This window comes from Aythya marila (assembly GCF_965140915.1).
Source record: "Aythya marila genome assembly, contig: HAP1_HAP1_SCAFFOLD_280, whole genome shotgun sequence".
NCBI lineage: Eukaryota > Metazoa > Chordata > Aves > Anseriformes > Anatidae > Aythya > Aythya marila.
The window spans coordinates 141626-169431 of NW_028137567.1; the positions used below are offsets into that span (position 1 = coordinate 141626).

The 27806-nt window shown below is 44.5% G+C and overlaps 2 pseudogenes across 2 annotated transcripts; both read left to right on the top strand.

The window, feature by feature from the left end:
• The first annotated feature begins 1669 nt into the window (after positions 1-1669).
• On the top strand, positions 1670-7781 carry LOC309890637 (zinc finger CCCH domain-containing protein 11A-like; annotated as a pseudogene). Its single transcript has 9 exons — positions 1670-1723; positions 1923-2042; positions 2822-2945; positions 3376-3578; positions 4215-4334; positions 4840-4898; positions 6412-6484; positions 6688-6753; positions 7273-7781. The product of its transcript is annotated as a zinc finger CCCH domain-containing protein 11A-like (transcript).
• Positions 7782-21061: 13280 nt separating this feature from the next.
• LOC309890638 (zinc finger CCCH domain-containing protein 11A-like) lies at positions 21062-27198 on the top strand (annotated as a pseudogene). The gene is made up of 9 exons: positions 21062-21115; positions 21315-21434; positions 22215-22338; positions 22769-22971; positions 23647-23766; positions 24272-24330; positions 25846-25918; positions 26122-26187; positions 26707-27198. The product of its transcript is annotated as a zinc finger CCCH domain-containing protein 11A-like (transcript).
• Positions 27199-27806: the final 608 nt, after the last annotated feature.

Sequence of the window (27806 nt, forward strand, 5' to 3'; positions counted from 1 at the left end):
ATCTCAACCCGTGAGTTGTTCTTTGCTTTACTTCTCCCCCTCCTCATCTAAAGGAGGGGGAGTGAGAGAGCGGTTGTGGGGTTTAGCTGCCCAGCACGGTAAAACCACCACAGCTACAGCGCAGAAAGAAAAACCAAATTGCTTCCAAAAAATCAAAGTAATTCAAAATCCTTGGTATCATGCAGCCGTGCCACTGGCAAAGTGAGCATTCCCCTGCCTCTCAAAGCTTGCTGTACCCTTGATCTGCTGTCTTGCTGCTGTTAATTGATTGCAACTCTACATGTCTGATCAGGGCTACGAGTTGTTCTCGATATGGAGATCATACAACATCTACTGTGCACGCTTGTGTGTATAGATATGTTTATCCTGTATGCATGTACATCCGTATGCATATTTGTGTGCTGGCCCCCAGATCCCTCATGTTACAAAGCATCGGCCTCGAAGGCATACTCATCAAAATCTTTTGCAGAGCCTCCATTTTTTTCTAGTTCCCTCAAAATGAGAGAATTTTTACGCGTTCTCTGTGTCGAAAAGGCAAAAATTCTGATTTTCACTGTCGCTCTCGCTAACTTTCTCTCACTCCCTCCTCGTGTGTGTATAAACACAGATGTGTGTATGCGTATGCACATCTGTGGATTTAGATGCACTGGTATGTTTTTTGCTGTACAGGTAATAAAGACGGGGAAAGGTTTTTGTGTTTTCTTAATAGGTGAAGAAATCTTGAAGACCAGAGATTGGAACATGCTGAATTTTAAATTAAAAAAAAAAAAAAAAAAAAAAGTTAAATTGTCCGGCTGTGGAAGATGGAGCCTCATTTTTGCAGCCACTTTGAATCACGAGTTCATCTCTAAATGCGCTGGTTTTTTTTTTTGTTTTTGTTTTGTTTTGGTTTTTGTTTTTTATTTTTTTGAAGAGCTAACTAACCGTGGCTGCATCCAGTCTGAGAGAGCATTCAAATGGACTTGCTTCCTCTCTTAGTTATAAGCTGTTTAAAAGCGCATCCTATGTTTGAATTGTGGATGAGAGGTTCCCTTGGCAAAGTGAGGAGGAAAATTCTTCCTACCCCTTTATTATTAATTCACGGATTCAGTCTTGGTTCGGCCTACAGGAGCAGTTAACTGGAAGCCTTTGAAGATCGATAACTTTGCTGAGGTTGTCCAGGTAGGTGAAATCGAAGACCCACAGGGCCTGGAACGTGCTGTTTAATGCGTCCTAACTGTGTTCTAGAGAAGTTATTTGTAGCCATAGTTGATTATTGACTTGCATGTATCATCAGGTGGTTTTTTAAGGAGTGACTCCGTTTTCAGGCTTCCAGATGTGCTCCAGGTCATATTATTGAGGATGTGGAAGAGAACGCTTGCTGACAAAGCTCCTGGCAGCTTTACAGAACTTTAATATTTAGTTAGTTCATGTAACAGCTGATTTCAAGGCTTTGCTCTCTTTGAGAGACTGATAACTTGATTTGATTAACTGAAGAAAGCTGGAAAAATGTTTGTTCCTCATTATTTTTCACTTGTTACTTTCTTTCGGGTTACTTTTAAAAAGAAGATTTCACTGATCACAAGCCAGTAGAAGACTTTCAGCCCAAGCAAGGGTGAAGACAGCTCTCTCCAAGAGCAGAGGAAGTCCCTGTGGAGAGAACCCGAGCTTGTTAGCAGAACTCGTCGGCATGTCTAAACAAGGAGACGATTGCTACTTCTATTTCTATTCTACCTGTAGCAAGGTATGGCTGGCTTTCCTTTGCTTTGCTTTTTTCTCCCCTTTTTTCAGGAAGGAGTAGATTAGGAGGAGGAAGCACACTGGTCTTTGGTTAACTTGAGAACCAGATAGATTGTGAATTCAGTTGTAGCACCATTAGGCAGCAGCATGGCCATTTTTGAGGCTGTACTCTATTTTCCTTGTTGGTTTCCTTTTGGTTCCAGGGAGACAAATGTGCCTACCGCCACTGCGAAGCTGCTCTGGGCAATGAGACGGTCTGCAAGCTGTGGCAGGAGGGTCGTTGTTTCAGGAATGTCTGCCGATTCAGACACATGGAAATTGACGTGAGTGCCTAACAATGTGTTCTCAAAATAAATCCACAAAAGCATTTTTCAGTGCCGTAGGTGTACTGATTGCGCTTTTGCAGGATAGATTTGTTTGCTTCAAAATCATACTGGTTTCTGTTACCAAGAGAGGGGGTGGGAGGAAGCAGAGGGAAATAAAATCAATGCCTTAGGTATGTCTTAGCAAGATATTTGTTTATTTTTTTTTATTAGATGCTGACAGTTTTCTCAAGAGATGCAGAATAGCTGTTAAATAGACTGCTAAAACGTGCTGGAGCAGGGGGGTAATAAACAGGCTGTTCTATCCTCATGGGAGCAGGCTTGATAATGAACTATCAGGTGTCTTCTGACCCACAGTCCTTCAGATAACGCTGTTGTAGCTGCCTGGGGTAGGAAGTGGGGAAAGTTAAAGGTGCAGCAGAACTAAGTCTCCAAGAAGTAGTTCTAGACAGGGTTAACCTAGGCAATTTCAGATGTTCTTTTTCCCTCTGAATAATCCTAGTATAATCCTAGGTGTATTAGTTTAAGCCACCCTCAAGTGATGTCTGAGAGTGCCTGTCTTCTCAAACTGAGTGATGACCAAACTAAATGTGCATAGTGGTTACAGCTTATGCAAACTTTGTGAATATGCCCAGAAATACTACACTTAACTGAGAAACTGACCTTTGGAATGCTGTTTCAGCACTGTGTTGTGACAGCTGTCACGATCTGGAGCTGTGCATCTCTTTGCAAGCCTCAGGTGCATGTTATCACGAGCTTTTCTTTCTTTCTGTCTTCAGAAAAAGCGCAGTGAGATTCCTTGCTACTGGGAGAACCAGCCGGGAGGCTGTCAGAAAGCCAACTGTGCTTTTCATCATGCAAAGGGACGTTACATCGATGGACAATTCTTACCACCAAGCAAGAGTGAGTTTAGGTCCTTTTTCTTTAAGCGCTGAAGAATTAATTTTGAGTATTACTTAGTGGGTGCCAATCCTGTAGGGGGCGTCAGGTAACTGTTCATTTGTGAGGGCAGGAAAAGGTCTGCAGTCATAGGTGTACTGCACCGAGTGTACTGCTGGTGTTTGTTTTCTGCTTTCGTGCTCAGCTTCTCTTTGCTTTGTGTGATGTTTGCCTTGCAGTTTGCTTCCTGTTGTTTCCTCTTTTGCTGGGTGGTAGGGAGATGTGTTGTTGTTGGAAGGGAAGTCATTGTTCACGGCGTAAGCAGTGATGGGATGGGCAAAAGGAGATGCTGAACTCGTTGTCTGTGCGGGTTATCTGCCTTTGCTACCATCTCTTTGCATTGTGGTCAAAGTTTTAAACTGCCATATTACCGATGATCCTCCTCTTCCTCTAGCTACACTGCCAAGTCCGCCTGAGTGCGCGGACGATGATCTGAAAGTGGCTCAGATGTCACTGCAGCAAAACAAACTTTCTGTCCAGTCAAATCCCTCTCCACAGCTAAGGGGGTGACGAAAGTGGAAAACTCTGAAAATGTCCCAAGCCCTACACACCCTCCAGTTGTAATCAATGCTGCAGATGATGATGAAGATGATGATGGTGAGCATGTTTTGGTTCTTGGAAGGAATTTGTGCTGTAAATGATTGTGTAAATCTTTGTTTCTTGAAGGAATTTGTGCTGTAAATGAATGTGTTAAATCTTTGTTTCTTGAAGGAATTTGTGCTGTAAATGAATGTGTTAAATCTTTGGTTCTTGGAAGGAATCTGTGCTGTAAATGAGTGTATAAATCACAGATGACCTGAGGTCTGACTAGCGATAGGGCAGGCAGTCTGGCCAGGTCACTGGTGGCTTTGTCTGGCAGTCAGTGGACAGAAGCTGAAACGTTGGAGGAAAGCTTAGAACCACTCCTGGCTTTAGCTGGTCTTTTGTGTGTAAAGTTCTATGTGAAACTAGGAAGGAAATTTCTTTTTTCTGTCTGAAGAGCAATGTGTTGTGTAGTAGTTAAAGCTGCAGAGAGAATCTAGAGTCCTAGATGTTTTGTCCTAGTGTATTCTACTTAGGAGTTCATCAGGTCAGTGTAGCTGTTTAAAAACAAACAAACAAACAAACAAACAAAAAAAAACAAAACAGCAACAAAGTTTTTTGTATGAACCATGGGCTGAAGTGTCACTGCATGAGCTACGTAATCATGACCAACCTGGTCTATGCATAACTGAATCGATTTTTCCCCTTCAGACCAACTTTCTGAGGAAGGAGAAGAAACTAAAACTCCCGTCCAGCATCCAGCTGCGGAAGGCAAAAATGGATTACGGGTGATTTCCACTCGGAAAGGCAGTTCTATTACTACTAAACAAGGTATGCCAGCACCTTAGTAGGATAAATCAGAAGAACTTGACAGTTAAGTCAAAAGCAGCGTGGTGTAAAAACACAACAAAATGTAGGGGTGCTGAATGGAGTCGGTTATTTCCATGATCTCATTTCTGCCATTAATACCATCATGTGCCCATTGGGTCAGAAAGGTGAACTCCTTTTCTTTACTTTTGGAGAACAAAACAGGGCCACAGCATGGAGTTTAAATGGCTGCACGTGCAGCCTTGCAACCACTGTTGATAAGCCATATCTAACGATAGAGGGATCTAATATTGTGTAAATGGATTAAAATTAAAACTACATTTTGAACCCTGAAGGATGAAAGGAGGGGCAAAATGCCATTGGTTCTATGGCTCTTTCACTTGTGAGGAGTGTTGACAGGCTTTATTCGAAATACTTCAGAAAGTTCCTGAGCGCTAAGAAGCCTGAGGACCTGTGGTCCTCAGTGAGTGCCTCTAAGCCTGTCTCATGAACTGTTTCCTGTTTTCAGAGGGCAATCTGAATTTTGGAATAAAAACACTTGAGGAAATCAAATGGCAGAAGATGAAGGAAAAAAATAAGAGACACGGTGGTGAGTTAATATTGCCTACTTTCTTATCCTGTTCACGGCAGGTGATGGTGACTGGGAGCTGCTTGAGGGACAGACTTCCATTTTTAGCTGGGGGCATAAAGCAACCTGATTCTCAGCCAGCTGGTATTCTAAATGGGAGTCCAAAGGGCAACCAGAGGCAAATTAGTCACCTCTCTTCTTTACATGCTCTGCTTGCTGTATTTTTGACAGTAACAAATCATTTAAAGTTTTTTGTTCTTTGTGATAGTTTTTTATGTTGGGTAAACTTCCTTATGTTTTGGTTGCTCTGAACAGAAGGTTCTTCAAGATCTTCTCTTCGTCCCGTTGATTCTATGATTTTTCCTGCTCCAGAAGAGGAAAATGTCCGGACAGTGGTGAGAACTGTGACAGTGTCTTCCAAGAAAGGTAATAATGAATGCTTTTGTTTTGATTTCATTACTCCTAAACTGGAGGGTTAAGCAATAATTAAAACAATTCACCCATGTTAGCCTTCTGGTGCTGCCTTCTGTTCAAAACGTGCTTTTATGCTTAAAGTCCCTGGTTGTACTGGAAAGATTTGGTGCTCAGGTTAAGTGCAGTGGCAGGAGAAAAAAAAAAGTGTCAGTATGCCAATAGGGGGGTAACTGAAAAACAGAAGAGTAACGAGAAGAGCGAGCTGTAGAAGCCAGTGCTATATAAGAAGCAATTTCTGAAGCATTAAAGAGGCGTACAGTGGCAGGTGTGGACACAGTATGACAGGAGTTTGTGTATAAATTGTTTAGAGCTGTGCAAATGCCTTTTAAAGGGAAAAAAGTGTGGAAGTACTTTTACTCGTAGACATTCACCTTAGAAAGGAATATTTCTCAGCATTTGCACCTAAGAATATTCTGCTTGCTTATGCAGCTTTGTTCTGCACAAAGTATAGGTGTCAAGCAGACTCAGATTCACTCTCTACTATCTCAGCTGGAATTTGAAGCAAGCACTGAGACTATTAATATTTTTTTTCCATGTTAATTATAGTTAAAATATGAGTTTGTGTGGTCTAGCTGTCAAAACAGTGTCTGACTAGGGTTTTTTGGACATGGGCTAACAGGATAATATTTCTGTTGGCTACTGGTTTCTGTGAAATAGAAAAAAAAATTCCCTTTTGTTTTAGGGGAGGAACCTGTGGTTCGAGTAGATCTTGCTGATAGACAAGGAAAACGGAAAGCCTCCGCGGGTGAGAACTTTTTACGAGCTGTTACGTAGGTGCTGCCTTCTATATATGACTGCATTAAAGAGTATTTGTGATGTATGAAAGGAAAATACATTGCAGTGGAGATCTGTGTTGACGGCAGAAACGGAAAAAAAAAAAAAAAAAATCATTTAGCAGCTGAAAGGCAATTCTATGAAAATATGCTTGAAAAAGAGAAGCTTATTGTTAACTGTTCTCAAACCTTCCTGCAAAGAAAAGTTCTTACAATATTCCTTGTTTTCTCTGAAGATGATGTAGGCAGCCTTCCAGTGAAGCGCAGCCTTGCTGAAAGGCTGGGGAAGAAGGTAGAGGCTCCGGGAAATGCTGACAAAGCACCCAAGAGAGAGACAGGTACTAAACGGGCATCTGGATTGGATTCCTGGGTTTCGTATTTAGTCTTTCTGTTTGTCCTTTTCCAGTGATGTTTCTTTTTGCATGTTGGCTGAGGTCGTAATCACTGGGATTCAAAGTTACCTTTCCTGTCTTGTTTTGAAATGTGAACCTGAAGTTGACATTATGCAGCCTCCCTAATTCGTTCTTTTTCTGTTTTGCAGTTCGAGTTCCCAAGTCTCTGAAGGACAGGCTGGGATTACCTCCTAAACAGACCAGTACTGAGAGAGGTAACAGCTAGATCTTAAATATGCTTTCTCCTCCTTCCTTTCCACGAACTTGGACTGCTTTCATACATCCCTACAAACTAATTTAAACGAAAACAAAGAACTGACGCCTCTTGGTTGAGTGCTGAAGCTCTTCTGACAGCCACTATCAGAACTCTGGCTCTAGGTGTGTGTTTATTTTCTACTTGTGCCTTGTCGAGGTTTTTAGCTGCTTCTGTGAACCGTTACGTACAATTAGAATAGAACCACTGCCAGGAGCAGGAATTTGAAATGCAGTCTGAAAAAGTAATAAAGTAAAGCAGCATTTCTGTGTAGCAGTTCTCTCTGGATAGGGCTGGTCTTCAAAATACAAGTGGCTCAGAGGAGGAGGAGAATGTTGTTCTAAGGATATTGTTCTAAGATGCATTATTGGGAACGCTCAAGATGAGTTTTCCTTAGTGCTCTGACAAATTTTGGAGACTTAAAATATTGCTGGACTCTCTTTAAATGTTGGTGCTTCTCCTCATTTCTTGATGATGACAGGGAAGGCTGCTAAGCCGATGGGAGAGATCCATGTGAAAACACTGGAGGAAATCCGTCGTGAGAAAGCTCTTCAGAGACGCGAACCTCAAGCCAAAGCCGAGGCTGAAGGGCACGGTAAAACTGAAGATTCCAGCGCAGGGGCAAGAGCTGCTCGTGCAGGTCGCATGCAAACTTTCTCTGAAGCCTTGTCTGAAAAAAAGAATAATCGCTTGGTAGAAGAGAAGAAAAAAGCAGGAGAATGCCATAGCAAGAGCAAAATTCAGGGTGAGTCCAAGAAGCAGCTCGCTCTGTCCGGGCCCAGCAAAGGGCAGGCGAAGGAGCCGGCAGGAAAAGTCAAGCCAGAAGGAGAAGTGCGTGTTAAAACCTTGGAAGAAATAAAGCGTGAGAAAGCTCTGCGGATGCAGCAGAGTGAAGGAGATGTGCCAGCTCCCTCAGCACAACCCGGACCTGCCCCAGCAGAGCAGAAATCTTTATGGAGCACAAAACTAACAGGTAATAAGATGCTTTAATGCCTGCCCCAGTGAGGTGCTTCCCATATTGAGCAAGTTCAGTTTGCTCAGGATCTGCTTCATGGATAAATGCTGAATGGCTTGCACATTGTAGCCTTTCTCTCTCTCTCTCATGGGACACAAGGAAATAAATGCACAAAGGAAACAAGTACCCAGCTTTCTTTATTTCTGCCGTTGACAACACTTTTTTTTGTCTTTTTTTAAAGCACCTGAAAAAGAAGAAAAGAAGGCAGTGGAATTGAACCGGCCTTTTCCTAAACTTTCCTCTGGACCTGATGTACAGGTGAGTCCTCTGTGAAGACACACATACATTCGTACAATTTCTGATAATTCTGACAAGTTTTGTTACTCACCGTGTGCCACCCTCTTGAGTGTGTTCTTACCCTTCAGCAGCTGGTAGGAGCTGCAGTGCAGTCTAAATCCTATCGCCAGCAGCATTTCCAGACAACTCTGTAATCCTCAAACTTGGAATCAGTCTGTTTATACCACAGCAAGAAAGAAACCCTGTTAGCACCAGCTGAAATCTACACAGTTAACGTGGAGGGAATTCTTTTTGTTCTTACTGACTTGATCTGTCAGACATGAAGGATTTAATACAGAAGGCCAGAGTTCTGTGTTCAAGGAAATCAATCTGTCAGTGGATACTGTATAGGGGAACTTGTATGACTTTCTGCTGCTTAAAAAGAATGTGATAAATAGATGTACAGCAGAACACCCTAGCTGTTTAAAGAAGCTTGCCGTAGTGGATATTGCAGATATGTGAGACTGCGTCCATAGTAAAGCATGGCTCTTGTTACAGGCAGAATTTTATGGGAAAACAAACAAACAAACAAACAAAGAAAAAAACCAACAGTAACCTGAACGAGATTAATATGCTGTTCCACATCAAGACCATTTTGGAGGGATTGCTGATCAGATTTTCTTAACGAAATCTCCACGGATTTTATTTATTTTTTTTGTCCTACTCATGCACTACTTTTCTTTCCTTCTAGCCCACTCAGCAGAGTGGAACTCGTAAATGTCCAGAGAAGAGCTTTGAAGAGAGACGGTGGGAGAAGTGGCAACAGAGAGAACAACAAGAGAAGCTTCGGCAGGAGGAAGCTGCTGTCAAATCTACTGCTGGCTTCTTTAATACTGAACCAGCAGGGAAAGTGGCAGCTCAATTTCAGGGCCAGGAAGCTAAAAGTAAGTGTTGAAGGTTAAGAGTTACTTAGGTTGTCTTCTGAAATACAGACAGAAGATGACAATTCTCATGCTGTAACTCTGGCTGGGTGCATTTTGCCACGCAGTGCTACGAAGCGAAGGGTGTACTTTCTTTTTCTTAGTTTGTTTCTTTTCCTGCCAGTCAGATGTTAGGTAAGGAACGGGAGACTAGAAAATGCCACTACAAATGTGGACTTTGTAGAACAACTTAACTGTGGGACATCACTGCAAGGGAGAGGAAGCTGGTACAAGAGTTGCATACACTCTTGTCCTACTATAACTGCTGCTTTTTCCTTTCCTAGCGGGAGCGGGACTTTAAATATAAAAGCTGTCTATATTTGTGAACCTAGCTTGCACTTAGGATTGCTATGTGTCTGAGGTTTCCCTTGTCCTGGATTATTATTTACTGTAGCTCTTCGGTTTCTTTGTTCCTTTGTATGGCTTGTTGGTAGACAGAGTTTACTATGTGGAAAAGATTCCTGAGAATCCAGGCAATGGTGGTGTAATTGTGCTGGCCAAATGCATTTAAGTGTGTAGAAGGACTGTGGAAATGATTAAGAGAACCTGGATTTTTCCTGAGGCAGAGCAAGACTGTATCAGTTCTCTCTTCCTTTTACTCTAGCCAACTTTATGACATCTGCGAAGCCTTCGCGTGGGAAAGTCACTTTCCCCAAGAAGAAGGCACTGAAACGTAAGGCACCTGGGAGTTACCCGTCTGCCATAGCAGCTGTGGAACTACAGACTGCCTTTGATGCTGACATGATGGGACCTCCAGCCAGAAAAGCAGCCATGGTAAGGCCAGGGGCTAATGCAGCGATGGATCCCTTGTTAAATTTCTACCCTCCTCTATTTGAAAAGGTGGAAAACTCAAACGTTGTGCAGGCCTTCTGTTTCCTTAGAAATCCAGTAGCTGTCTCCAGGATGCTTGTAGAACCCTTCTGTATTTATGAGATGAATGGCACTCTTTAACCGGTACTCTGATGCTGTGATTTCTCTGGTGTGGGGGATTTTGTCCATTAATGCCATGTTCTTAAAAGACACCAGATCGTGAGTAACCTCCAGGTGAATGTGAACTTTCTTCAGGAGCACCTTGGTTTTGTATTTTGGCCACGGCTCCGCAATGCCAGAGGAGAAGCAGTGTGGAGGAAAAAGCTATTAAGGAATCTTTTACCCATGTGTCATAAATACTGTTTTGCTGCTTTCTAGGGTGTTTCAGACGTGCCGGAGCACGTCCCAGCCATCAGACTTGAAGAAAATCCCCAAAACAGGTGACAACCCCAACTTGTTCTTTTTCTTAATCAGTGTATATCCCCAGGGAAACATAAGTTCTGTCACATGTGGGAAAAAATGAGGGTTCTGAGATAATTGAAGCCAAAATCCATCAAAGGAATAAGTCACCTGAAACCACTTTCTAGCAGCTAGCAGGATTGCTTAATTAGGCTTTCTTGAAATGCTGCAAGTCAGCACAGCTTTCCGGTGACTTCTTGGGTTGTCTGAATACCTGAACGAGGATGAGGTGAAGTTCTACTTCCTCGTGAGGTGATAGATGATGAGTAGTGTCCTCTGCCTTTTGGTCCTCAAGAATGCCACCTCAACTCCAGGTGCCCTGGCTTCACAGATAAACCCCCAGACTGAAAAATGTACCTGGTAACACATTGGGCTCTAAATGTAGCCCTGGGTTGATTGATAACAATCCCTGTGTAAGATTGAAGCATAGGAGGGCTTGCCTACAGTTTTAAGAGCCGGTTTGCAGGAAAAGGATTTCCCGTTAAGAAATGGCATATCCTGATTGTTCTTTCTTGCTCTCCCAAGACCTGAAGTGCGTCTTGGAAGCCCTGAAAGATTTGAGGAGCAGATGGAGATGGATCTCGAGACCTCGACCTCAGCTTCTTCCCAGCCAGAAGAGGCACGGACACGCTGGCTGAGTTCCACAGGGAACGTGCCCTTATCTGCGGATGAAGATTTTGAGAAGCTACTTTGGGAAATCTCAGGAGGCAGACTGGAAGCCGAAATCGACTTAGACCCAGGGAAGGACGAGGATGACCTCCTCCTTGAACTCTCCGAGATGATTGACAGTTGAACTGCGTAGTCCTAGGGTATAATTAAAAAAAAAATAAAAATTAAAACTGTTCTTCTTGTTGGATACCCCGAGGTGATCCTTTTTCTAACTGAGGCTTTGCAATGAGACTTAAAGCACAGTCCGAAGTGGTAGAAATTGGCAGGATCTGCGCTCAGTTGTCCTAAATTTCCCTGCTGGTCAGAGTTAAGGTCTTGTGCATCCATTCTGTAACTATAGGTGGTTACCTTCGATATCGAGAGGACAAAGCACTTCTTTTGGCACAGAAAGATCTCCATTGGCACGCCATGGTGGCTGCAAATCGATCTTCTGATGGAGCGATGCTCTGAAGGCTTAAATGTAAAGCTTCTTCCTTCCTCCGCCCTTGGCACAACTCGATGTTGGGCACATTGTGAAGCTTCGGTGTTCTGATTTCTCGGACAGTTGATAGCCAAATCCTGGAGTTACTATGTCAACTCTTGACTTTTACTCGTGTATGCCATTGTTTTGACTGTACCCGTGTCAGATGATGAAGCTGTAGGGGTGGGAGGGAGCAGAATCGTTGTTCCAGTGTGTTGTGGACCAAACTTGCTGCCAGGAATGGGGGTGGGGGTCAGCCCACCCAGCCTTCCTTTCAGTTATCAGGGAGGATCAAATGGTGAAAAGCAGCAGCTCTGCCATGCGGCTCCACTACCCCCACTCCCTTCTCTTGTGCTATACCAAAGTTCCCCCAGGCTTTGGTTGGTGCTTTTTGCCTGTGTGAGGACTCCGGGGCGAGCAGTCGGGACTCTGCCGCAGTCACAGGGTCGATGAAGGGTTGTTTAAGTGCCTCTTGGTTTTAAAACTTGCTCCCCTGAGCTGCTGGCTCTGCTGCCTGCTACAGTAAATGTTCGGGTGCCATCAGCATCGCACTTGGGCGTGGGCACTGACCCTGCGGAGGACAGAGCTGAGATTCGGGTGTATTGTGTACCCTGCCACCAGCCATCGTTTTTTTTCCCCTAGCAGATCAATTTTGAATTATTTTCCGAACTTTTCGCGGCACGGTAGGCACTTCCCGCTATGATTTGTGAAGCTGTGGGGGCCCTCAGGCATTTGCTGCTGGCAGAGGAAAAGCGCTTGTCGAATTTGTTGTAAATACTTAATGTTTGGACAAAACCACGCGTCTCTGTGTGTGTGTGTGTGTGTGTGCTGTGACGCCCCGGCCCCACCAGGGAAAACCTCCGCCAACGAAACTGCTGCTGGAGCTCACGCAGGCCTTCATCGTGCCGAAGGACTTCACGGGGACTTCTGGCGGCTCAGAAATGGGGGAGAAAAAGCAAACTCAGGAGGAGGAGAGCTCAGAGACTGCGCCCACCTGCCCTCGCTTTCCCTTCACCCCAAGAAGCCCTGTTCTACTATCAGCCTTCGCCTCTTCTGGCTGCGGTGCTGGGAGCGGGAGCGGCGAGGCGGCAGCAGCCATGGCGTACCGCGGGCAGGGCCAGAAGGTGCAGAAGGTGATGGTGCAGCCCATCGTATCCTTCCTGCGGCTGGGGGGTGCCGGGGAGGTGGGTGGGGGGCGGCTCGGACCTCAGGGGGCTCGGCCCGGGCCTTGAGGCCTTGTCGCGGGGCCCTGAGGCCTCGCTGTGGGGTTTGGGGCCTTGTCCCGAGCCCGGAACTGTCGTCCCCGTGCTGAGCCCTTAACGCAGCGCCCCAGAACCTCATCTTCCGCTACCTGCAGAACGTGAGTACCGCGGGGAGGGGGCGGGGATGGGGATTTGGGGAGTGTGGGGGGAGTGGGGAGGGTCTGGGGATTCCCCTCGGTGAGTTTTCGGCTCCTGGCTGTGTCCCGGGACGGGTTTGTGGGGGATGGAGAGCTGTGCGGTGTGCTGGTGGGCACAAGGAGCCCGGCATTTCCCCCTCGTGTAGCCGGGCGTGCAGGGGTGTTCCCTTGTGACTGGAAACGTGTTCTTCACCAAACGTGTAGTATTCACCCGATGGTATAACGCTCAAATGTCAGATTGCACATTGGAACTGCCCCTGAGAGTTGCTCCTCGGAGCGTTTGGGAGCTGTCGTGGCTGTGGCTAGCAGGTATTTCTGAACACATGAGAGAACAAAAGTGCTCAGTGTTTGTGGCCCGACTTACTCTCCTCCTTCGTTCTGCAGAGGTCGAGGATCCAGGTGTGGCTCTATGAGCAGGTGAACATGCGGATAGAAGGCTGCATCATCGTGAGTATCCGCACGTCCCCATGTTACATCTTTCATTTTGCCTCATTCACAATCGTGTTTTTTGGTCAAGAAAAGTTATCACAAGGAAAAAGAGATTTGTACTTCTCTGCCTTTCCCCTCGCCCTGCCCTTCCCTCCCGCTCCTGAGCCCTTTGTCAGGCCTTGCTGGGCCCTCTGTCCGGCTGTCTGTCCGTCCATCCGAACCTCTGGCCATCTGTCCCACCACCCTGCCCCGTCCCTGCCCTCTCCCTAAGGAAGCAAAGAGTCCCCGGGCTGCCTTCATGGGGGGGGGGGGGGGGAGGGAGAGGGGAGGTTCTGCTGAGAAAAAAATGAAAGATTTCCCCCTTAACGGGCGCCTTGCTAGTTCTTTCGAGTTCCAACCTTCTGCCTTCCTTCCGTAGCAGTGCCTCTAAGGGGTGCGCTGTAAGGCAGCCCTCATCTGGCGCGTTGCTCCTCCGTTCCCCCAAGGAACTGCCTTCAGGATCTGACTAACTCTGGATGCACCCGGTTGTCGCCTTAATTTCTCCTTTAGCTTGCTGAAAACAAGCCGGTTGGGTGACCTTTTGCGTTTCTCGCTTAAAATTTGGATCGAGGAGGTCTGTGTTTCCTTACGCTGATGTCCACGCTGAAGGTGCAGAAGGGTTCCGTGCTGTTGCTTGGGTCAGCCTTGTTGCCAGGTTTGGAATGTTTAGCCTACCGGTGCTTCGGTGCTGTTGGGCTGCACTCAGAGTGTGAGCTCTGGGCGTTATTTCTCAAATACTGCGTTATTTGAGCGTACAGACCCGAGATATTCTGCGGAGAGGTGATTTAAGGCACGTCAGAACCACTGCTGCGGCGTGTGCCAGCGTCGGACGCCCGTTCGAGTGATCGGGCGGAGCAGGTGAGTTGAATTTGGTGCTGGGTGGCGAGGTGGTGTTGGGGGAAGAGCTAGGCTAAGGAGAGCTTCCTCTTGCTCTGCCCCTTCCCATCTCAAATGGCCGCTTCCTGGGGAGATGGGTTCGTTGGGAGGTTAACTACAACGTTACAGTGAGGATGAGGAATCACCTTTAGTCCCGTAGGTATTTGCTGCCAGGCCGCAGCGTTGATTTCAGAAATTGTATTTAAAAAAGGGAAAAGAAAGGAAAGATGTATTCTTTAACATACTCTCTTTTCTCGGAGAGTAGATGGAGGAGCTTCAGCCGTGCCCTTCCTCCGGAAACGATTCCCAGTGTCTGCTCAGACACTGAGGAGGAAAATGGAGGAGAGCCACCCGATAGAAATAAAGGAAAGAAGGGGTCATGGATTAAGGGAAAAGCACTACTTAAAAAATTGGTGCTCTCTAAAAACGGGTTAAGGGTTTGGGACCTGCAGGTGCTGCCTTCACCTGTGTGCGTTGCAGTCGTGCCTGTTGCCACTGAGCAAAACGGGGAGAGCTGCTTTGTCGAACGCGGCGTGTTAAAGCACGTGCCACTGCCTGGAAGAAAAGCACGGACTTCCCTCGTGTGGGCCTTCTTCCCTAGCGATCTGTGGTTTACCTGATGGTTTCCCATAAGCTGAGAATGTTTAAAAGAAAAAAAAAAAAAAAAAAAAAATCAAAAACCAACACCAACGTTGAGAGTGGTGAAGCAGATCCTCACGTGGGGACTCAGAATCAGCGGTGACATCACCATGCGAAGCATTGTGTGTGCTTCGGGTTGGGGCTGCTGCGAGCCTCGCAGCGGGGAGGGAGAGCGGATCCGGGGTGCCTCTGTGTCAGCCCTCTGCCCTGGTGGCTTTGTGAGCACTGAGAGTTTGACTCCTGTGTTCCCAGCTTTCGCTTCCGCACCTGCGGTGTGGCAGAGCCAGCGAGCTGCTTGCTCAGCTGGAGGAGGAAGAGGAGTGACCTCAACATTGCCGAGGTAAAGCACAATTATTGAAAAGATTTGGCAAAGATGTGGGTTGTACCAGCGCGGCTGCTGCAGCTGCAGCAGATCCTGGAGCATTGGAGAAGATAGAGAGGGTTTTCTTCATGAAAAGAATGCTGTTAAAAGTGTTTTCATGCCAGAAATTAGGATAAACGCCTCTGTTGTTTGACATCCTCTATTGAGCTGGCACATTGGCATTACAGCGTACCTGGCACGCTGTTTGTATTAAAAAAAAAAGGTATTTTATTCAGGGCAGGCCAGAAACCTGCCTTGGCACTTGCACATCGCAGCAATGCTTACAGACCCTGCATCCTGGCTGCCAGGCCAGGATCTAAATCCGATGGTGCTGTTGGTAAACTGAAGCTCAGGAAGCGCTTCTGGGTTTTTTTGTCCTTCCATGTGAATTTTTACCCTGTGAAGATGGTGTATTAAGCTATTTTCGTAACAACAAATAGGTTTAAAAGCAGTTTCAGTTTAACATCTACACGCTTGGGTGTTATTAACAGAGCTTTGTATACTGAGCTGGTGCTTGGTAGGAGAAAAAACATCAATCTTACCTGGGAAACCTGGACCCCCTCAGCTACATACTGCTATGAGGAAACTCAGATGTAAGAACACACTTAAATAACACCTCACCAGAGCTGTTGTGCTCCTGACCACCAAAGGCACCTTTTTCCAACACCGTCGTACTGGAAGTTGATGCAGCTGGTTCCATCCGTAACGTGTGACTGTACAGTGCTGTAAAAGAACTATTTTTTCACAGCTTTGGAGAAAGTGAAGCAGAGAAAACCACGCATAACCACTGATACCTGGACCCCAAACTGCCACAGGCTGACGGTGATGCCCACTGGATATCTCCTGATACCCTGCTGCCTTCTGACTGCTCCAGCAGAAGTCCTGTTTTAATTAGCCAGCAGGTCCCTCTGAGGGAGGGACTTTGCTAAAACTCCTGCCGTAGGAAGTATCCTACGGGAGCCAAGTTGCTAAACTGATGTGTGGTTTTCCCTTAACCCCCTCACCCCTGACTTTCCAGCTCCTGACAGCACTGCCAACGTGTGCAGTGTCACCGTGTGCCATCTAGGTGCCAGCTGCCATGGTTTATATATTGTAAAATTAGTGATTTGGGACTCGTGAGCACTGAGGAGAGGCTAGCAATTGCTTAAGAGCTTTCCTTGTGTCGCTCTGGGGCAGGGAGATGGGTGAAACATCTTAGGCTTGAAAGTGATTCCCTGCAGAGTGACGTGCTCAGATCTGCACAACAGATCTGTCGTTTTGGTCACCTTATTAGATCCCTGCTTGAGAGGTTGCTTGCAAGAATCGATTCCTCTTCACCTTGATGTGTCAAGCTAAAGAGAAATCTGTGCCGAAGCACTGTTTGATCAGACGAGTGCCTCAGTTCAGGATTGTTCTTTGACAGCTACAGAAACAGCAGGACGATCAGCGCCTTCAGGAACAGATGAATTTGATCTTGAGGCTGTCGTAAAACAGGTCCCTGAAGTCTGAAGACTCTTCAAATAGTTTGGGCCAGCAAGGAGCAGCTGTACGTGGCGGCTGCGGTAACTCGGGGCTCCGAGTCTCAGAGAGCGTGGTGAAAGGTGACCCCCAGCTGGCTGCTGGAGGAAGCTGAGGCAGCGTTCAGCTCTAACCTTTGCCTTCTTGGCTGGCATCTTTGCACTCCTGCTGTCAGTGGGTGTTGAGTGTCCTTCCCGGCAGCCTCAGAACGTGCCCTCAGATGTAGGCAGCATTTAGCAGCTAGAATTCCCTCAAATAGAAAGAGTACAAATGATGCGTTTTCTGCTTTTGCTTTGGAACTCTTAGCTTGAGGTTTTCCTGCAGGCCATGAGGTTTCTTGCAGCAGCAGGGATGAGTTGTGTTAGCAAGAGGCTGTTCTGTGCTTCGACTGTGGGAAGATGAATGGTTACGTGTGCACCGTTAAATATAACTTGACACCTAGCACACCGCACTTGCAGCCTGTGGGGTGCTTTAACAAGCAGGTAAATCAGCAGAGGCTGTTTTGCAGCCGGGGTGATGCTGGGTGATTAAAAAGCAGGGGCAGAACAAGGAGTTTCTAGTGTTTGTTCTTGCTTGTCATCCGACTCTCCACTTCCACTGTTCTTTAAAAAAAAACAAAAACAAACAAACAAACAAATAAAAAAAAAAAAACAAGCAAGGGGTAAGCATCTTAATATCTTTATTATAAATGGAAGGCACAAAAGAGGCCAGCAACAGAGACTGTCCAAGAGAAATGCTTTGTGCTTTATAAACAAACAAGGAAGTACCCTTAGGTGGGTGTGATAATCCTCCTCTAATGCGTTTTTGGGGTGCAAAAATAGATTTGTTCCTTTCTTGCTCTTCTCTGCAGGACAAAGGCAGAATAGGCACTGCAAAGTTAGACCAGGGAGGTCAGTTTGTTCCGTACTGAGAAAGACAAGCCTGTAAAACAAACTAGACAGATTTTCTTTGTACTATTCATCTTCCTTCAGCAAAGGCAAAGCTTATGACACTTGTTGGTGTGTATTTCCAGACCCCCAGCTACTGGCACTGTAGCGCATCTCTAATTCTTTGGTACAAAAGGTTCAAAATCTCTTAATGCAAAAATTTTACCAGCACCCTGGAGCAAAAAAAAAAGAAATCTAAAACCCTTACCAACTTCTATTACAGACCTGCTGAGTGCACCAGAGTTACTCATTTTTATTCAGGCTTTCAGGGGCAACTTCAGTTGGTTTAGCGCTTGGATTGCTATGTTGGCAGATGTCAGTTTAAAAAAAAAAAAAAGCTTTTGAGGTCCTTTTTAAAATGAGACTGCTTTTTTGGAATTTGGAATACTGCAAGGTATCGTTGGTTTTGCTTTCTTCCCATTCCTTAGACCAGATCCATTCAGATTCTGAACAGCGTTCCCGGTGTGTTCAGGAAAATGGAAGGCAACAAGCAAAATGATGAGCTCCTTGGGCAGTCAAAAGAGCTAAATCTGGAGAGTGTTTTGAGTCAAACTTCCATGCTAAGGAGCACCAGTAATTGTTAGAAGTAGCTGCAGAGGAACCTGCATGGCACTGGGTGTGTTTCTGAAGGTGCTAAAGGTCCGAAGTGACGATTCCTATCCATACTAAAGAAGAGAAGGAAACCTTGCACTTAACTACTGTTTTTATTCCCTTTGTCCAGCAGTCAAAAGCAGTAACTAATATGAGAACCCAACTTTTCCTCTCTTTATTTTAGATTTGGGAAAATTCCCTGCCAAAACAATATTTCCTGGAAAATTCACTAGTGTTTGTGTGAGTAAAAGCTTCCAACCTTTTATTATTAATTTGTAAGAACTATTTCATCCACTTTTGTCCAGAAGAGTCAGAAATAATTTGCACAGAAATGTGCAGCGTTTTAATGAAAGGATTCAGAATCACTCTGAATTGAACTTTATCTGGTCTGGTTGCAGGTTTTGTGACATTTAGTGTCTTTAAAAAAAAAAAAAAATCAAAATTTCTGACTTCATATCAGAAAAAAAGAAAAAAAAATGCTTGTGGCGAAATAAAATCTGTTGCAGCTCTGCTCATCGAAAACTCATTGGCTGTTAAATTGGACCTAAGTCGTCTTCTCTAACCTTTCATGATCCTGCAGCAATGGATGATGATGGATATATGGATTAGGGAACAGCACGTGATGGCAAACCTGTGGTATTTGCTACTGTACTGGGTCTGGCTGGAATGTTTACTTTCCCTGCAGCAGCCCATACAGTGCCGTACTCTGTACTTGTAGCTGGAACAGCAGTGTTATCACACCAGTGTTGTGTGTACTGCTGAGCAGCAGTGGCACAGCATTGGGCCTTTCTCTAACCCTCCTAGGGGGTGGGCAAAAAGGTGAGGAGAGAAACATCACTAGGGCAGCTGACCTAAACCAATCAAAGGGATATTCCATACCATGTGATGTCCCACTCAGCAATAAAAGGTGGAAACAGGAAGAAGAGGGGAGGGGTGGGCTCTCGTTGGGAAAACGTCGGTCCTCCTCTCGAACACCGGCTGCGTGCGTTGAGGCCTTGCTTCAAGGACGTGGTCAATCATGGCTCATTTGTGGGAAGTAGAGAGTAATTTCTTTCCTCTGCACTTCCATATAGCCTTCATTTATTTTGTTTGTTTGTTTTCCTCCCTTCTTTTTATTTTTCCTTTTCCCCTCCCTTTTCCCCTTTCCCTTTTTATTTCCCCTTAGTTAAATTGTTTAGTTCATGGTAGTCTTTATTTAATTATTATAATTTTTTCCCTTTAATTAAATTATCCTTATCTCAACCCGTGAGTTGTTCTTTGCTTTACTTCTCCCCCTCCTCATCTAAAGGAGGGGGAGTGAGAGAGCGGTTGTGGGGTTTAGCTGCCCAGCACGGTAAAACCACCACAGCTACAGCGCAGAAAGAAAAACCAAATTGCTTCCAAAAAATCAAAGTAATTCAAAATCCTTGGTATCATGCAGCCGTGCCACTGGCAAAGTGAGCATTCCCCTGCCTCTCAAAGCTTGCTGTACCCTTGATCTGCTGTCTTGCTGCTGTTAATTGATTGCAACTCTACATGTCTGATCAGGGCTACGAGTTGTTCTCGATATGGAGATCATACAACATCTACTGTGCACGCTTGTGTGTATAGATATGTTTATCCTGTATGCATGTACATCCGTATGCATATTTGTGTGCTGGCCCCCAGATCCCTCATGTTACAAAGCATCGGCCTCGAAGGCATACTCATCAAAATCTTTTGCAGAGCCTCCATTTTTTTCTAGTTCCCTCAAAATGAGAGAATTTTTACGCGTTCTCTGTGTCGAAAAGGCAAAAATTCTGATTTTCACTGTCGCTCTCGCTAACTTTCTCTCACTCCCTCCTCGTGTGTGTATAAACACAGATGTGTGTATGCGTATGCACATCTGTGGATTTAGATGCACTGGTATGTTTTTTGCTGTACAGGTAATAAAGACGGGGAAAGGTTTTTGTGTTTTCTTAATAGGTGAAGAAATCTTGAAGACCAGAGATTGGAACATGCTGAATTTTAAATTAAAAAAAAAAAAAAAAAAAAAAGTTAAATTGTCCGGCTGTGGAAGATGGAGCCTCATTTTTGCAGCCACTTTGAATCACGAGTTCATCTCTAAATGCGCTGGTTTTTTTTTTTGTTTTTGTTTTGTTTTGGTTTTTGTTTTTTATTTTTTTGAAGAGCTAACTAACCGTGGCTGCATCCAGTCTGAGAGAGCATTCAAATGGACTTGCTTCCTCTCTTAGTTATAAGCTGTTTAAAAGCGCATCCTATGTTTGAATTGTGGATGAGAGGTTCCCTTGGCAAAGTGAGGAGGAAAATTCTTCCTACCCCTTTATTATTAATTCACGGATTCAGTCTTGGTTCGGCCTACAGGAGCAGTTAACTGGAAGCCTTTGAAGATCGATAACTTTGCTGAGGTTGTCCAGGTAGGTGAAATCGAAGACCCACAGGGCCTGGAACGTGCTGTTTAATGCGTCCTAACTGTGTTCTAGAGAAGTTATTTGTAGCCATAGTTGATTATTGACTTGCATGTATCATCAGGTGGTTTTTTAAGGAGTGACTCCGTTTTCAGGCTTCCAGATGTGCTCCAGGTCATATTATTGAGGATGTGGAAGAGAACGCTTGCTGACAAAGCTCCTGGCAGCTTTACAGAACTTTAATATTTAGTTAGTTCATGTAACAGCTGATTTCAAGGCTTTGCTCTCTTTGAGAGACTGATAACTTGATTTGATTAACTGAAGAAAGCTGGAAAAATGTTTGTTCCTCATTATTTTTCACTTGTTACTTTCTTTCGGGTTACTTTTAAAAAGAAGATTTCACTGATCACAAGCCAGTAGAAGACTTTCAGCCCAAGCAAGGGTGAAGACAGCTCTCTCCAAGAGCAGAGGAAGTCCCTGTGGAGAGAACCCGAGCTTGTTAGCAGAACTCGTCGGCATGTCTAAACAAGGAGACGATTGCTACTTCTATTTCTATTCTACCTGTAGCAAGGTATGGCTGGCTTTCCTTTGCTTTGCTTTTTTCTCCCCTTTTTTCAGGAAGGAGTAGATTAGGAGGAGGAAGCACACTGGTCTTTGGTTAACTTGAGAACCAGATAGATTGTGAATTCAGTTGTAGCACCATTAGGCAGCAGCATGGCCATTTTTGAGGCTGTACTCTATTTTCCTTGTTGGTTTCCTTTTGGTTCCAGGGAGACAAATGTGCCTACCGCCACTGCGAAGCTGCTCTGGGCAATGAGACGGTCTGCAAGCTGTGGCAGGAGGGTCGTTGTTTCAGGAATGTCTGCCGATTCAGACACATGGAAATTGACGTGAGTGCCTAACAATGTGTTCTCAAAATAAATCCACAAAAGCATTTTTCAGTGCCGTAGGTGTACTGATTGCGCTTTTGCAGGATAGATTTGTTTGCTTCAAAATCATACTGGTTTCTGTTACCAAGAGAGGGGGTGGGAGGAAGCAGAGGGAAATAAAATCAATGCCTTAGGTATGTCTTAGCAAGATATTTGTTTATTTTTTTTTTATTAGATGCTGACAGTTTTCTCAAGAGATGCAGAATAGCTGTTAAATAGACTGCTAAAACGTGCTGGAGCAGGGGGGTAATAAACAGGCTGTTCTATCCTCATGGGAGCAGGCTTGATAATGAACTATCAGGTGTCTTCTGACCCACAGTCCTTCAGATAACGCTGTTGTAGCTGCCTGGGGTAGGAAGTGGGGAAAGTTAAAGGTGCAGCAGAACTAAGTCTCCAAGAAGTAGTTCTAGACAGGGTTAACCTAGGCAATTTCAGATGTTCTTTTTCCCTCTGAATAATCCTAGTATAATCCTAGGTGTATTAGTTTAAGCCACCCTCAAGTGATGTCTGAGAGTGCCTGTCTTCTCAAACTGAGTGATGACCAAACTAAATGTGCATAGTGGTTACAGCTTATGCAAACTTTGTGAATATGCCCAGAAATACTACACTTAACTGAGAAACTGACCTTTGGAATGCTGTTTCAGCACTGTGTTGTGACAGCTGTCACGATCTGGAGCTGTGCATCTCTTTGCAAGCCTCAGGTGCATGTTATCACGAGCTTTTCTTTCTTTCTGTCTTCAGAAAAAGCGCAGTGAGATTCCTTGCTACTGGGAGAACCAGCCGGGAGGCTGTCAGAAAGCCAACTGTGCTTTTCATCATGCAAAGGGACGTTACATCGATGGACAATTCTTACCACCAAGCAAGAGTGAGTTTAGGTCCTTTTTCTTTAAGCGCTGAAGAATTAATTTTGAGTATTACTTAGTGGGTGCCAATCCTGTAGGGGGCGTCAGGTAACTGTTCATTTGTGAGGGCAGGAAAAGGTCTGCAGTCATAGGTGTACTGCACCGAGTGTACTGCTGGTGTTTGTTTTCTGCTTTCGTGCTCAGCTTCTCTTTGCTTTGTGTGATGTTTGCCTTGCAGTTTGCTTCCTGTTGTTTCCTCTTTTGCTGGGTGGTAGGGAGATGTGTTGTTGTTGGAAGGGAAATCATTGTTCACGGTGTAAGCAGTGATGGGATGGGCAAAAGGAGATGCTGAATTCGTTGTCTGTGCGGGTTATCTGCCTTTGCTACCATCTCTTTGCATTGTGGTCAAAGTTTTAAACTGCCATATTACCGATGATCCTCCTCTTCCTCTAGCTACACTGCCAAGTCCGCCTGAGTGCGCGGACGATGATCTGAAAGTGGCTCAGATGTCACTGCAGCAAAACAAACTTTCTGTCCAGTCAAATCCCTCTCCACAGCTAAGGGGGTGACGAAAGTGGAAAACTCTGAAAATGTCCCAAGCCCTACACACCCTCCAGTTGTAATCAATGCTGCAGATGATGATGAAGATGATGATGGTGAGCATGTTTTGGTTCTTGGAAGGAATTTGTGCTGTAAATGATTGTGTAAATCTTTGTTTCTTGAAGGAATTTGTGCTGTAAATGAATGTGTTAAATCTTTGTTTCTTGAAGGAATTTGTGCTGTAAATGAATGTGTTAAATCTTTGGTTCTTGAAGGAATTTGTGCTGTAAATGAATGTGTTAAATCTTTGGTTCTTGGAAGGAATCTGTGCTGTAAATGAGTGTATAAATCACAGATGACCTGAGGTCTGACTAGCGATAGGGCAGGCAGTCTGGCCAGGTCACTGGTGGCTTTGTCTGGCAGTCAGTGGACAGAAGCTGAAACGTTGGAGGAAAGCTTAGAACCACTCCTGGCTTTAGCTGGTCTTTTCTGTAAAATTCTATGTGAAACTAGGAAGGAAATTTCTTTTTTCTGTCTGAAGAGCAATGTGTTGTGTAGTAGTTAAAGCTGCAGAGAGAATCTAGAGTCCTAGATGTTTTGTCCTAGTGTATTCTACTTAGGAGTTCATCAGGTCAGTGTAGCTGTTTAAAAACAAACAAACAAACAAACAAAAAAAAACAAAACAGCAACAAAGTTTTTTGTATGAACCATGGGCTGAAGTGTCACTGCATGAGCTACGTAATCATGACCAACCTGGTCTATGCATAACTGAATCGATTTTTCCCCTTCAGACCAACTTTCTGAGGAAGGAGAAGAAACTAAAACTCCCGTCCAGCATCCAGCTGCGGAAGGCAAAAATGGATTACGGGTGATTTCCACTCGGAAAGGCAGTTCTATTACTACTAAACAAGGTATGCCAGCACCTTAGTAGGATAAATCAGAAGAACTTGACAGTTAAGTCAAAAGCAGCGTGGTGTAAAAACACAACAAAATGTAGGGGTGCTGAATGGAGTCGGTTATTTCCATGATCTCATTTCTGCCATTAATACCATCATGTGCCCATTGGGTCAGAAAGGTGAACTCCTTTTCTTTACTTTTGGAGAACAAAACAGGGCCACAGCATGGAGTTTAAATGGCTGCACGTGCAGCCTTGCAACCACTGTTGATAAGCCATATCTAACGATAGAGGGATCTAATATTGTGTAAATGGATTAAAATTAAAACTACATTTTGAACCCTGAAGGATGAAAGGAGGGGCAAAATGCCATTGGTTCTATGGCTCTTTCACTTGTGAGGAGTGTTGACAGGCTTTATTCGAAATACTTCAGAAAGTTCCTGAGCGCTAAGAAGCCTGAGGATCTGTGGTCCTCAGTGAGTGCCTCTAAGCCTGTCTCATGAACTGTTTCCTGTTTTCAGAGGGCAATCTGAATTTTGGAATAAAAACACTTGAGGAAATCAAATGGCAGAAGATGAAGGAAAAAAATAAGAGACACGGTGGTGAGTTAATATTGCCTACTTTCTTATCCTGTTCACGGCAGGTGATGGTGACTGGGAGCTGCTTGAGGGACAGACTTCCATTTTTAGCTGGGGGCATAAAGCAACCTGATTCTCAGCCAGCTGGTATTCTAAATGGGAGTTCAAAGGGCAACCAGAGGCAAATTAGTCACCTCTCTTCTTTACATGCTCTGCTTGCTGTATTTTTGACAGTAACAAATCATTTAAAGTTTTTTGTTCTTTGTGATAGTTTTTTATGTTGGGTAAACTTCCTTATGTTTTGGTTGCTCTGAACAGAAGGTTCTTCAAGATCTTCTCTTCGTCCCGTTGATTCTATGATTTTTCCTGCTCCAGAAGAGGAAAATGTCCGGACAGTGGTGAGAACTGTGACAGTGTCTTCCAAGAAAGGTAATAATGAATGCTTTTGTTTTGATTTCATTACTCCTAAACTGGAGGGTTAAGCAATAATTAAAACAATTCACCCATGTTAGCCTTCTGGTGCTGCCTTCTGTTCAAAACGTGCTTTTATGCTTAAAGTCCCTGGTTGTACTGGAAAGATTTGGTGCTCAGGTTAAGTGCAGTGGCAGGAGAAAAAAAAAAGTGTCAGTATGCCAATAGGGGGGTAACTGAAAAACAGAAGAGTAACGAGAAGAGCGAGCTGTAGAAGCCAGTGCTATATAAGAAGCAATTTCTGAAGCATTAAAGAGGCGTACAGTGGCAGGTGTGGACACAGTATGACAGGAGTTTGTGTATAAATTGTTTAGAGCTGTGCAAATGCCTTTTAAAGGGAAAAAAGTGTGGAAGTACTTTTACTCGTAGACATTCACCTTAGAAAGGAATATTTCTCAGCATTTGCACCTAAGAATATTCTGCTTGCTTATGCAGCTTTGTTCTGCACAAAGTATAGGTGTCAAGCAGACTCAGATTCACTCTCTACTATCTCAGCTGGAATTTGAAGCAAGCACTGAGACTATTAATATTTTTTTTCCATGTTAATTATAGTTAAAATATGAGTTTGTGTGGTTTAGCTGTCAAAACAGTGTCTGACTAGGGTTTTTTGGACATGGGCTAACAGGATAATATTTCTGTTGGCTACTGGTTTCTGTGAAATAGAAAAAAAAATTCCCTTTTGTTTTAGGGGAGGAACCTGTGGTTCGAGTAGATCTTGCTGATAGACAAGGAAAACGGAAAGCCTCCGCAGGTGAGAACTTTTTACGAGCTGTTACGTAGGTGCTGCCTTCTATATATGACTGCATTAAAGAGTATTTGTGATGTATGAAAGGAAAATACATTGCAGTGGAGATCTGTGTTGACGGCAGAAATGGAAAAAAAAAAAAAAAATAAATCATTTAGCAGCTGAAAGGCAATTCTATGAAAATATGCTTGAAAAAGAGAAGCTTATTGTTGACTGTTCTCAAACCTTCCTGCAAAGAAAAGTTCTTACAATATTCCTTGTTTTCTCTGAAGATGATGTAGGCAGCCTTCCAGTGAAGCGCAGCCTTGCTGAAAGGCTGGGGAAGAAGGTAGAGGCTCCGGGAAATGCTGACAAAGCACCCAAGAGAGAGACAGGTACTAAACGGGCATCTGGATTGGATTCCTGGGTTTCGTTTTTAGTCTTTCTGTTTGTCCTTTTCCAGTGATGTTTCTTTTTGCATGTTGGCTGAGGTCGTAATCACTGGGATTCAAAGTTACCTTTCCTGTCTTGTTTTGAAATGTGAACCTGAAGTTGACATTATGCAGCCTCCCTAATTCGTTCTTTTTCTGTTTTGCAGTTCGAGTTCCCAAGTCTCTGAAGGACAGGCTGGGATTACCTCCTAAACAGACCAGTACTGAGAGAGGTAACAGCTAGATCTTAAATATGCTTTCTCCTCCTTCCTTTCCACAAACTTGGACTGCTTTCATACATCCCTACAAACTAATTTAAACGAAAACAAAGAACTGACGCCTCTTGGTTGAGTGCTGAAGCTCTTCTGACAGCCACTATCAGAACTCTGGCTCTAGGTGTGTGTTTATTTTCTACTTGTGCCTTGTCGAGGTTTTTAGCTGCTTCTGTGAACCGTTACGTACAATTAGAATAGAACCACTGCCAGGAGCAGGAATTTGAAATGCAGTCTGAAAAAGTAATAAAGTAAAGCAGCATTTCTGTGTAGCAGTTCTCTCTGGATAGGGCTGGTCTTCAAAATACAAGTGGCTCAGAGGAGGAGGAGAATGTTGTTCTAAGGATATTGTTCTAAGATGCATTATTGGGAACGCTCAAGATGAGTTTTCCTTAGTGCTCTGACAAATTTTGGAGACTTAAAATATTGCTGGACTCTCTTTAAATGTTGGTGCTTCTCCTCATTTCTTGATGATGACAGGGAAGGCTGCTAAGCCGATGGGAGAGATCCATGTGAAAACACTGGAGGAAATCCGTCGTGAGAAAGCTCTTCAGAGACGCGAACCTCAAGCCAAAGCCGAGGCTGAAGGGCACGGTAAAACTGAAGATTCCAGCGCAGGGGCAAGAGCTGCTCGTGCAGGTCGCATGCAAACTTTCTCTGAAGCCTTGTCTGAAAAAAAGAATAATCGCTTGGTAGAAGAGAAGAAAAAAGCAGGAGAATGCCATAGCAAGAGCAAAATTCAGGGTGAGTCCAAGAAGCAGCTCGCTCTGTCCGGGCCCAGCAAAGGGCAGGCGAAGGAGCCGGCAGGAAAAGTCAAGCCAGAAGGAGAAGTGCGTGTTAAAACCTTGGAAGAAATAAAGCGTGAGAAAGCTCTGCGGATGCAGCAGAGTGAAGGAGATGTGCCAGCTCCCTCAGCACAACCCGGACCTGCCCCAGCAGAGCAGAAATCTTTATGGAGCACAAAACTAACAGGTAATAAGATGCTTTAATGCCTGCCCCAGTGAGGTGCTTCCCATATTGAGCAAGTTCAGTTTGCTCAGGATCTGCTTCATGGATAAATGCTGAATGGCTTGCACATTGTAGCCTTTCTCTCTCTCTCTCGTGGGACACAAGGAAATAAATGCACAAAGGAAACAAGTACCCAGCTTTCTTTATTTCTGCCGTTGACAACACTTTTTTTTGTCTTTTTTTAAAGCACCTGAAAAAGAAGAAAAGAAGGCAGTGGAATTGAACCGGCCTTTTCCTAAACTTTCCTCTGGACCTGATGTACAGGTGAGTCCTCTGTGAAGACACACATACATTCGTACAATTTCTGATAATTCTGACAAGTTTTGTTACTCACCGTGTGCCACCCTCTTGAGTGTGTTCTTACCCTTCAGCAGCTGGTAGGAGCTGCAGTGCAGTCTAAATCCTATCGCCAGCAGCATTTCCAGACAACTCTGTAATCCTCAAACTTGGAATCAGTCTGTTTATACCACAGCAAGAAAGAAACCCTGTTAGCACCAGCTGAAATCTACACAGTTAACGTGGAGGGAATTCTTTTTGTTCTTACTGACTTGATCTGTCAGACATGAAGGATT